At 42.1% G+C, this 10,393-nt stretch overlaps 1 protein-coding gene, 1 long non-coding RNA gene and 1 other non-coding gene across 7 annotated transcripts in view; 1 reads left to right on the forward strand and 2 right to left on the reverse strand.

Annotated features, from left to right (window-relative positions):
* KCNJ16 (potassium inwardly rectifying channel subfamily J member 16) overlaps positions 1–10,393 on the forward strand; it is a 170,992-nt gene that overhangs the window by 124,872 nt on the left and 35,727 nt on the right. Inside the window, exon 1 of one of the 5 annotated variants that reach the window (XR_004951344.1) lies at positions 4,638–9,337. The exons of 2 other annotated variants lie outside the window; for them this stretch is intronic. The gene's annotated coding sequence lies outside the window, so the exon portion shown is untranslated. Of the gene's footprint in view, positions 1–4,637; positions 9,338–10,393 lie in introns of those variants that run through there. 2 more of the 5 variants (XM_036222584.1, XM_016143635.2) reach the window with 2 other exon arrangements.
* On the reverse strand, positions 509–3,788 carry LOC118603844. Its single transcript, XR_004951346.1, has 3 exons — positions 3,109–3,788; positions 2,660–2,799; positions 509–641 (listed from the first exon to the last, which is right to left on the reverse strand). It is a non-coding gene; the product is annotated as an uncharacterized LOC118603844 (long non-coding RNA).
* LOC118604491 lies at positions 9,490–9,608 on the reverse strand. The gene has a single exon (XR_004951773.1). It is a non-coding gene; the product is annotated as a 5S ribosomal RNA (ribosomal RNA).

The following is a 10,393-nucleotide window of genomic DNA, read 5'->3' on the forward strand; positions in this document are numbered from 1 at the left end:
ATCATTTTTAATTCTTATTTTGGGGGGAAGGAAAGCATTAGGAAAAAAAATGTCTTGGAAGAAAGAGGCAAAAGGCCCTTCGTTTTCACAATGCATTCCTGCAGTTTGCAAGAGCACAAGAGGACCACGTGGAGAGCAGGGAAGGGTCGTGCCGCCATGAGGAAATTATGCAGGTGAATGAATCTCCTTCGAATATGTCCTGATGAAGTAATCAACATGGTAGTGAAGTTAGGGGCTTGGGGCTTGGACTATTCAGGTAAAGATAGTAATACAAGCAAAATAACTGAGGGCCTCTTTTGAAACCCAGCCAGCCGCCTTCGATGCTACTCGCGTTCCCATGAACTCATGCTTCCTCGAGGAGGGTGACAGCTTTTCAGTCTACACGTCCTCTGCCGAGGAATGGGATTTACCAAACGTCCGGGTCCCCGTTTCGATGCTGCGTCACGTCTGCGGTACCTACACAGCTCGTGAAGCTCTCCCAAGGCATGGCTTCAGTGAGTGCCCGCAGCATGGCGAGAATCACAGCAGTAAATGCGGGGTGCGATTGGGGTACACACACTTCCAGAAGGCCCGCTGGACTCGCACGCCCGGGCTGCTGGGAAGGCTGCGGTCGGTAAGCGCGTTCTTGTGCGTTGAGAGCCCTTTGACGAAGATTAAAAAGCAAGATTCAAAATCGTAAATACATTTGTATCTCGATTTTATCTTAATGCAATAGGAAAAGAGACGATGTAATTTAACCAAAGGAAATTGAGGCTCGTGATTTTTTTTTTTTTGCTGCCTTTTTTGTACTCTTATTCACATTCTCTATGATAAACATATATACCCTTAACATCCAAGGGGGTTTTAAAGGTGTTCTTCCCATTTTGTTTTTTCTTTTGGAAGGATAATGCAGCTCTTAACTTGTTAGCATGGTTCATTCAACGTATCAGGCTTTCAAATGATACAATCGGTTTTGTAATTTTTATTTAGATCATTTGCTGAAACATTGAGCATAGGCTAATGAGATTGCTGAGCTGGATTGCTCCTGGACGAAGCAAATTCAAGTTAACTCTTTTTAATGTTTACTTTGCCTCTCATCATGTACGTTCTGGCGGGCTTGGAACACGGAGTCCTTCCATGAAGGGAACTTTTGAGAGCGGGGATAATAGAGAAGAAAAAAAAAAAAAAAAACCCAGGCACAATCTAATTATGGTGGCAGGTGGAGCCTCTGGGCTGCAAGGGGGTCCCGGGCCTCAAGAGGGGTGGGAGATGGACAGGGGATGAGAGGGAGTTCACTGAAAAGTGAACTGATGAAGAGCGCCAAGGGGAGTTAAAAAAATAGTAAGCGTTCTGGTCTCTAAGCACGGTATGCTTGCCTAGTTAAGAAAAGCGTTCATTTCTTAGCGTCTACTGTATTGCAGCTGTCTGCTGGACACTTTACGGGATTCAGAGATGGATGAGATTCAGTCGGTCCCTACCTACTAATACTAGTATTTAAAATTTGGCGAAGGAAATGATAACGCAATAAGACCCATAATATAGAGATCGAAAGGTAGAATGCCTTGAAAAGGTTTGCTTTTTAAAAAAATGTTTTAAAAATAACTATAAATCAATGTTTGTAGTTGACAAGGAAGGAGTCAGTGAAAGGAACTTGAAAGAAAAAGGATTTTTTTTTAAAAAAAAAACTTTTTTTAGAGCCATTTCAGATTTACATTAAAATTGAGGGAAGGTACAGAGATTTCTCATATACCCACTATTCCCATATGTGAACAGCCTCCCCCATTACCAACGCGCTCACCAGAATGGTGCATTTTTTACCAAAGATGAACCTAAACTGACACATCGTTATCACCCGGAGTTCATAGGCTTCAGTTTCGGTGCCGTGCATTTAGTGGGTTAGGACAAATAACAACATGCGTGCATCATTACAATAGCGCCCAGATATTTTCACTGCTCTAAAGATCTCTGCTCCGCAGCCTCCCTCCTCCAACTGATCTTGTCATTGTCTCCATAGTTCTACCTTTTCCAGAATGTTGTATAGTGATATGCCTTTTCCTATGTCTCTTCACTGCTGGATGGTTCATTTCTTTTTAGCTGAAGGACAGTCTGTTTCAGGATGGGCCACTGTTTATTTACTGACTGAAGGACATCTTTTGCCTTGGAAATTAGGAATAAAGCCACTATAAACATTCCTGTGCAGGTTTTCGTGTGAACATACGTTTTTAACTCTTTGGGTAAAGACCAAGGAGCACGATTGCTGGATCGTATGTAGAAAGATAGGATTTCAAATGATAGCAATCCAGTTGACCTGAGGTTGACCATGTGTTAATTCTTAATCAGAAAAGAGGAACATTGCCTTTGGAGAATAGTGAATTGTGTGGGTTTGCTAGCTTGGAGATGGGCAACCATTTTTCTGTAAAGGGTCAGATATTAAATATCTTAAGCTTTGAGGGCCGCGTGGTCTCCGTTGAGACTGAAGGTCCCTGGACTCTGCCGTGCAGGGTGAAAGCAGTCGTCAGCTGTATTTGGGTGAGTGAGTGAGTTAGTGAACATAGCTGTGTTCCCACAAAACTACGATAGGCACTGAAACTTGAATTTCATGTAGTTGTCACATCACAAAATATTATTCTTCTTTTAATCTTCTTCTCCATCATTTAAAAATGTAAAAAACTATTCTTACCTCATGGGCCTTACAAAAAAACAAGAGTCAGGGCCAAACAAACAAAAACATTTTGCTGCCGACAGAGCTGGAGTCACCACACCTCACTGCTGTATGACAGGTCTTCCCTCTGTGTAGCCCGACTTCTTTCTAAATGACGACTCGAATCATGGAACAGCAATAAAGTACAGATTATTGAGAAAAAAAAAAAGAGAATTATGTTTCACTTAAAGTTTTTACATTCGAGTCATGACTTTCTTTCGTCATCTTGTAATTTGACAAATCTTAAAACCAACATTCCGTCCGTCTTGCCTCAGTTGTCCCCCGTGAGTCAGGGACAGTTACGGGGCACCGCGGCTGAACCCCGCCGAAGATGACTTCCAGTTAAGGTAGCAGCCACAGACAGGCAACAGAAAAGCCAACCCAGATAATCGTTTGTAGTTGGCTTTAGAAAGTGTTTTTCTACTTACATGTGAGTATGGGTGTGTCCGATGTTCTGGGAATTTACTTCAAACAAAGGAATGAAACCGCGCTGTGAAGGTCTGACTCAGTGGGAGTCGGGAAGCCACCCAGCTTCCCCATCATGCCTCCTGTCCTGCCTTCTCCGCGGTCATGTTCGTGCTGTGCAGTGAGGATGCCACATCTTCTCAGCCCAATCCAAACACTCGGCCAGAGGAAGCCACCTCCCCTGAACTTGCCCTTGCAGGGGGAGTTGTGTGGGGTGTTGGTGTTGTGTTCTTCTAAACGTCCTTTCAGATGGAATCCGGATAAAGGGCGTCCGGCTTTCCAACAAGCCAGTAACCGAGCAGAGTAATTGATAATGCTCACTCTGCAAGCAAGTCAGGCTCATTATGGTTAAACCACCGTGAGTGTTGCCTCGATTAGTGTGGGCATGTAGACGCTTCTCTAGTCTTCCGATTTCTTTGCAGAAAAGTTAACTTCCGGATCCACTGCTTCCCTGACATTTACGGGGGATTGAAAAGATGGGTCCCTTGGAGAGTTCAGACTCTACCTGTTACCGTGTAAGACGTTGCAAACAGGTGTTCCCCCGTCAGGATGTCAAAACTGAGTGCCAGCTAACCGGTTTGGAGCACCAAGTGTCTCCCCGAGGTAGCTGTGTTTGTCTTGTTGCTGTTGTTGTCACCCCCGTTTACAAGTGAGGAGACTGGGGTGCAGGCGGAGTTCAGCAGCCCCCACTGTCACAAAGCTAGTATGTGACAGCTCCAACCCTGAAATCCCAGCTTGCTTCCTCAAGTTTTCACGCTTTTAAAAGTGAAAATGAACACCAAACAACCCCAAAACAAGAACTATGGTCAGAACCTAGAAATGACCCCTTCGATTTGGAGAGTTAACCAAACCGGACTGGGCCTGCCGGCTCCCTCTGCCCCCCCCCCCCACCCCTACCCCCCAGTGAAGAAAAATGCTAATTCCTCCTCAGCACAGTGCTCCTTTTGAGCTCTCCTGCATACGCCCCCAGGGTCTGAATTGCTTGGGGTCGTTATTTAAATCTTGTGACTGCCTGTCACATTTTCTGGGCCTTTCTCGTTGAGCAACCCTGGTAAAGCCACCTTCCTCTTCACCTGCTGTTCAATTTTCTGACTTCTGGACAGCCTGCTTGCCCACACGGCCACCTCCACATTGCATTTCACTCCTCAGGACCTATTGCCGGGGCGGAGTAACTGTCTGGCCCGCAGCCTGTGTTTTATTTATCTTCTCTCTTAAGCTCTGATTCTTGGGGTTGAGGGAGGGAGCACCCTCCAGTTGTAATCTCTGTCTTCTGTTTATCAGGGCTCGGTCAACTGTGGATGCCAGTTCTTTGGAACTGTGCTGAACTCAGTAAATAATCATTAAAGGCATGTTGAATAAAGGTATGAATGGATGCTTAGCTGTTTCTGGTTGTCTTGTCTCGGTTTTCATTGGCATGCGGTCTCAACCCTCACCTGCTAAGATGCAGACAAAGGGCTCTGGCAAAAAAAAAAAAAAAAAAAAAAAAAAAAGTTTCTTTGCGTTGCCCAGAAAGTCTGAAACCTGGCAGGAGGATTTCCATAGGTTAGCTCCCAACAACCCTATTTGTAAATATTTGAGTCACTAACTGGCATTACCAAACGTATTTCTGGCCCTGGAAATCACCCTCCTTTGTTCCCCTGGCTGAGCGAAAACTTAGGGTGTGCTTGACTGACCTTCACTCTGTGCCTTCCCCAGAGGTCCAGAGGCAGTGAGGTAACCTTTGTTTCAGCTGACTGGCTGTCGCCTGCTTTGCCAGATGCCAAGGGCTACCTATGTAGATTCTCAGGGTGGAACTGTAGGAATAACCACCGTCAATGGTTAACCCAGGTTCTTGGTGTCTGGAGCTTTTCTTTTATTATTAACCAAATAACTTTTTTTACCATTGCTCTGAACACTCAGCTCACAGATCCTCTATGGGGAGAGTGAATAAAGGTAAGCTTCGCTCTAATGTTGTTGTTATACAAGGTCATTCAGCCTATGTTTTGCTTATGCTAGATTTTTTGTAAGGAGCAGCAACACCCTGAATTCAGCCATGTAAATATCAACGTTGAAGTAAATGTAGTAAAGGTACTGTAGTTTTCTGTCCAGGTGCTTTAAGTAGGAGTCCGTGTGTCACATTCCTTGAGTTTTTTGAAGATTTGATCCAAAGTGGTTTCAAATTGATCTTTAAGAAATTTATTAAACAGATCTTACCTGCTACTTTATATGTAGATATCAAAAGTGACATCGAATTCCATATTCTGTGCCAGATGGAGTATTCTATAATTTCTTTTAAAAGCAAAGTATCTCATCTTGTATATATGTATACTCCTATGAATATATAGCTTCGAGCGTTGAAATGTACATTTACACACTCCCTAAAAAACTTAAAGAGCAATAGGTTAATTTTTCTGAGACTCGTATATAAGGATATGAGAAAATGAAAAATAAAAGCATTTGCTAGACTAATTCTAACATAAATTAGAAGAATTTTCTCCTCTTGTATTCACCTGAGTCTCCCCAAAGCTTTTTCTTTTAACCCTTAAAATCTTAGAACTTTTGTCTTTATTCAAAAAAGTATAGACCTTCCAAATCTCACTTCCTGGCCACCATGAATTTTGTAACATATAATTGAACTGTTTTCCTTTTTGCTAGGCGTGGTGGTAAACAAGAACTTTTCTCTAAATCTGATGATTTTGATCATGCGTGTTATATTCAAATGTAGTCATGTGAACTGGAAGGTCTTTGGTAAAATAGGACTGGAATATTTCTGCTGAGTTTTACCCTTCAAGCTACAGGAGTCAGACCCTTAAGAAGAAAGAATATATTAATGTATCTTTACATTGGAGAAATGTGAGCCAGCCACTCTCTATGTCAGAATTTAACCAGTAAAGTCACATGAAGCCTCTAAACTGTAGCTGTTTTGGAGTTAAGGAGTTCTGAAATTAAGCCAAAAAGAAGTTTAAGACTGACTAAGGTCCAGAGTTCAATTCAGTTCATATCAGCGGAGAGAGAGAAAGAGAGACAGAGAAAGACACAGTGAAGGAGTTCGAGTAACCGATAGATATAATTCCTGATTATTTTTAGAACACGAGAATGGTGGTAAATCCAGGACATTAGTCTCATACAAAAAAAGACCGTGATAACATTTGAAACTGGAAGAAAAGACTGGAGCGGGAGGGACATTCACTATTCTATTTTAATGCATTTTCATAAATAAGTATATTTGGACTTGAAAGAGAACAAGGGTTTTCAAAGACATGAAAAATTATGTTTCTTCCATTATACATGTTAGTGGTGAGTTGGATATAAATTAGGTGAAAATTAAGAATTGGCAAAAAGTATAGTTTTGTGGAAAACAATAGATATATAAAAGGTATTTAGAATAAATGTCATCTGGTACCAAAACAATTCATATATTTAGTTGGACCTACTCTTTTTTGAATTTGTAAAACCCATCATTTGAACAAACTTCAGACTTTGAACCACATGAATTTATCCTCGAGCATTCTATGTTACTTACTTTTTCTAGGAAAAGTGTCCTCAAACCTAAGTTTAAGGAAAGGGGATGGCAAATTTCATTATTCCAGGCATAACCTAGTCTACAAATATTTCTATGGTAGGTGGAGAATAGCATTTTAGCGCTTATTATGTTCTAGATGCTTCAATACTATATTCATTGGCTCTTCACTGCAACTTTGAGAGGAGCTATTATATACACTTTATAGATAAAGCTTACATTTTTCCGCTTTCAGGCTCTGTAATCTTGGGAAAGTCGTGTAACTTCTTGGAGTCTAAGATTCAAACTCAGTCTTGTCTGAATTCCAAAATGCAATTTGGTCCAAGAGAAAGTGATTTCTTATCATTGAGACAGACGAGAGGTGATTATGGAAGACTTCCTCAGCCTAGCATTCTAACAGCATCGTCTTTTCTTTCGTGAACTTCACTTTCTATACCATAAAGTTTGGCTCTTATATATTCTCTCATATATTTTTATGGAGTTTATTTTTATGCGTATAAGTCCTGCCTCCAAATAGCCATGTGTAGTTATTACAAGGGTATCAATATGCCAGGAGCTATGAGAAGCCACAGATAAACACAGGGTACTTTTTAGAAGCATTCATCTAACTCAGCAATTTGGATGGAGAGTAAGAGGAATTAAATAATTTAACTGATAAGAAGTCTAAATAATTACTTTTGTAATGCAGGCATTCTGATATAGGTACTACAATTCAAAACTGGCATATATTATAAAGAAGAATCCTAAGACTAAAATATTCTGAGCTCAGAACTAGCCTTTTGTGTTATATCCTTGATCTCCCAGGATTTGGGGTAGGGATGAGGGTAATGGGCTCATTTCTCTTATGTTTCTTCAGGATTTTTTCTTTAATGAAAAATTTTGAGAAGCATTATTAAAGGATGATTTTTGTGAGACTATATTTGTGGGTTAGGTCTCTCCTTGACTAGTTAGTTGGCTCTATCCCAGAAAATACATACTCACCTGCAAACATGGCTGATCCTCATAGAACTGCATGCTTCCCTTCACACATGAGACTGTTCCAAGCAACAGGTAATTCAGGGCTTTCTGTCTCTACTTTGGGGAAATAATTCCAAAGTAACTTTACAAAACAAGACACCTGGCATAATGACAGGGCCACAGAATTCTTTGGTAGATCTCTGATCCACAGTTGTCCTGTGTAGAAGCCAGCGCACTGAGTCTTCTGAACAAGAGCTTAATGGCTCTCACCAACTAGCACTTAGCTGAAAGCCACCCCAACCATCCCTGATGAGCTCTTAGGGTATTAACTGACCTTTTAATGTTCTCGTAATGGACTGTTGAGTTCTATTTTTAGATGGCAGAGTAAATTCCTTCCCTAGACTTGCAGCTAAAATATTAGAAACTGTGAACTATACAATAGGATTGTCACGTAAAGACGCCCCGTTTTTGTTTGTTTTTTGGGGGGGGGGTTTGTACATTTAGCTTGCCTTTTGATTGGATCAGAATTGAGCCAACTCATGGGTGGTTAGAGAACACTCAAGGAGAAAGTTATGTGGCTAATTTGAGCCAATTATCTAAGACCTATGAGTTACACATTGTTAAATTTAGGCTTTGTGGGAATAGAAGGTGGTTTCATTTCCTTATGACTAAAATTTTAACTATTAGAAAACAATATTGAGCTGAAGATAAAATTACACCATTTGCATTAGGAGTTTAAAAGCTAACGAAACATTCAGAGAAATAAAACTGAATGAAGCAAAATCACAAATAAGCAGACCCCACCCAACCCCCCCCCCCAAAAAAAATGAACAGAAGCAAAATAATACTGTGCGTTTTACTCATAGGAATTAAGTACAATAGAAACCAGGATGCTGTGTCCACATTTCACAGTGCTGTAGGAAGAGTGTCTTTTGTGTACTTCTGCACAATCGTGTCAACTCGTTCCTGTCCTTTGCTGGCGTAAAGACTGGACGCCAGTCCTCCAGTCGTGTGTGGAAGTCGTGATCTTCTGGAGCTGCTTGTGTCACAGAAGCACAGGTGCAGAGAGTCCCCAGAGTTGTGATGGGAGGAGAAGTCCAAAACCGTGTCCCGTAGACATTAGCTGTGTAAAGTCACCATGCCTCTGACATCAGGCACGATGTCGTATTTGAATGGAAAATAAATCTAAAAGAATGAACTTATTTATCGCTTCAAGAAACAAATCTAACCTTTCAAATCTGCGGAAGCTTGGAGAAGTCAGCACATGCAGAATAACAGGAAATTTTCGTATGAAAATTAGAATAGATTTAAACACCCCTCGTATGTAATTAACTCTAATAAAATGCAGTAATCAGTAAGTTACTTTACCTACCCCCACCTCTGAAACAAAAAAATTAGAAAAAGAGAAAAAGTTACCATGCTACCCTGTAATTACTATACCATTCTTACCATATCGTGGACCTGATTATTTTTGACATCAAAATAACAGCATTCGGTAACCCCACCACCATCCAGTAGACATACTATTGTCATCTTTTACATTTCGGTTTCGTGAATTGAACGAGTGGCCAGCCCCTTTCTTCTGAGTAGGTGTATGCTGCACATTCCACTAGGCACGAATGAGTAAGAGAAATCCATCAGTTCGCTGGCATTGGGACAGTCAATCCCTAGTGATGGAGGACATGAGCAGAAGAGCCCGCCGTGCCTGGGGAATTGAAGGAAGCCTTACGGTGGAGGTAACACTTGTGTTTTCTTTCTCGTCTTATCTCGTCTCGCCTCTTCTCTTCTCTTCTTTCTTTTAAATTTCTCAGGCATGGCAGCCCTTGGTTGACCTCACAGATTGCAAGGACCTTGTCAGTTTACAATCCCTTATTTTCTTTATTTTTCACACCTACAGCACCTGGTCTTCCTAGGTGGTCTCCCATCCAAGTACTAACCAGGCCCAACCCTGCTCAGCTTCTGAGATCAGATGGGATCAGGCACATTCAGGGTGGCGTGGCCGTAGACGTAATACTTGTGTTTTAGCTTGAAGAAAGAAGCGATGTCTGCCAGATTTATGAAGAACCTAATACACTGGGGAAAACGTGAGCCGTTCCGTGTGCCTGGCATGTAAGGTTCTTGGTGAGATGAAGGGCACAGCGTAGTACAGGTGGAAGAAGCAAGTGGGCGTGACCCACTTTGTTCCACTCTGCGAAGTAGGCGCTCAGATGTTGTTTGTACACTTGAGCACGGTGCTTAAGATGGTTTTAGGAATTCACCTACAAAGACTAAAAGAAGTCTTCAGTCTTACTAGCATTCTACATTAGTAGTTGACAGTGAGCGATTCTTCATATTTGGTTTCCTCATCTATCAACTAAATATGGATTTGCCTTGTGGTTCTGTTTCCCTAATCAAGTCCTGATGATCGAGCCTATTTAAACGTATATCTATCGTGAGAATGTGATAAGAGTCAACCTTGTCTAGTGGGTTGAACAGTCTACATGGAGCTGCTGTTTCTGTGTCTGGTGCTGGAGCCCGAAGCCGCAAGTCAGGTAGTCGGAAGAAGGGGCGGATGTGAAAAGGAGGGAGACAACACGTGGGAACGAGTGCAGATGGCTGGGAGCCACCGAGATCAGTGGCACCCGAGCTCACCTCCTGTAAACTCCAGTTGGATAACGGGGCGGCCAGCGCAGCAGCTGGTGCTCTCCGTCACGTAGCCCAGGAGCCGTAAAAACCGAGAGAGGGGACCTAGTGGGAGTTGCAGGAAATGCAGCACCCTGCGGAAGCTGCCGCACTGCCTCCTGCCCTCCCCC

Source organism: Rousettus aegyptiacus, unplaced genomic scaffold (genome assembly GCF_014176215.1).
Source record: "Rousettus aegyptiacus isolate mRouAeg1 unplaced genomic scaffold, mRouAeg1.p scaffold_m13_p_6, whole genome shotgun sequence".
NCBI classification, from domain to species: domain Eukaryota; kingdom Metazoa; phylum Chordata; class Mammalia; order Chiroptera; family Pteropodidae; genus Rousettus; species Rousettus aegyptiacus.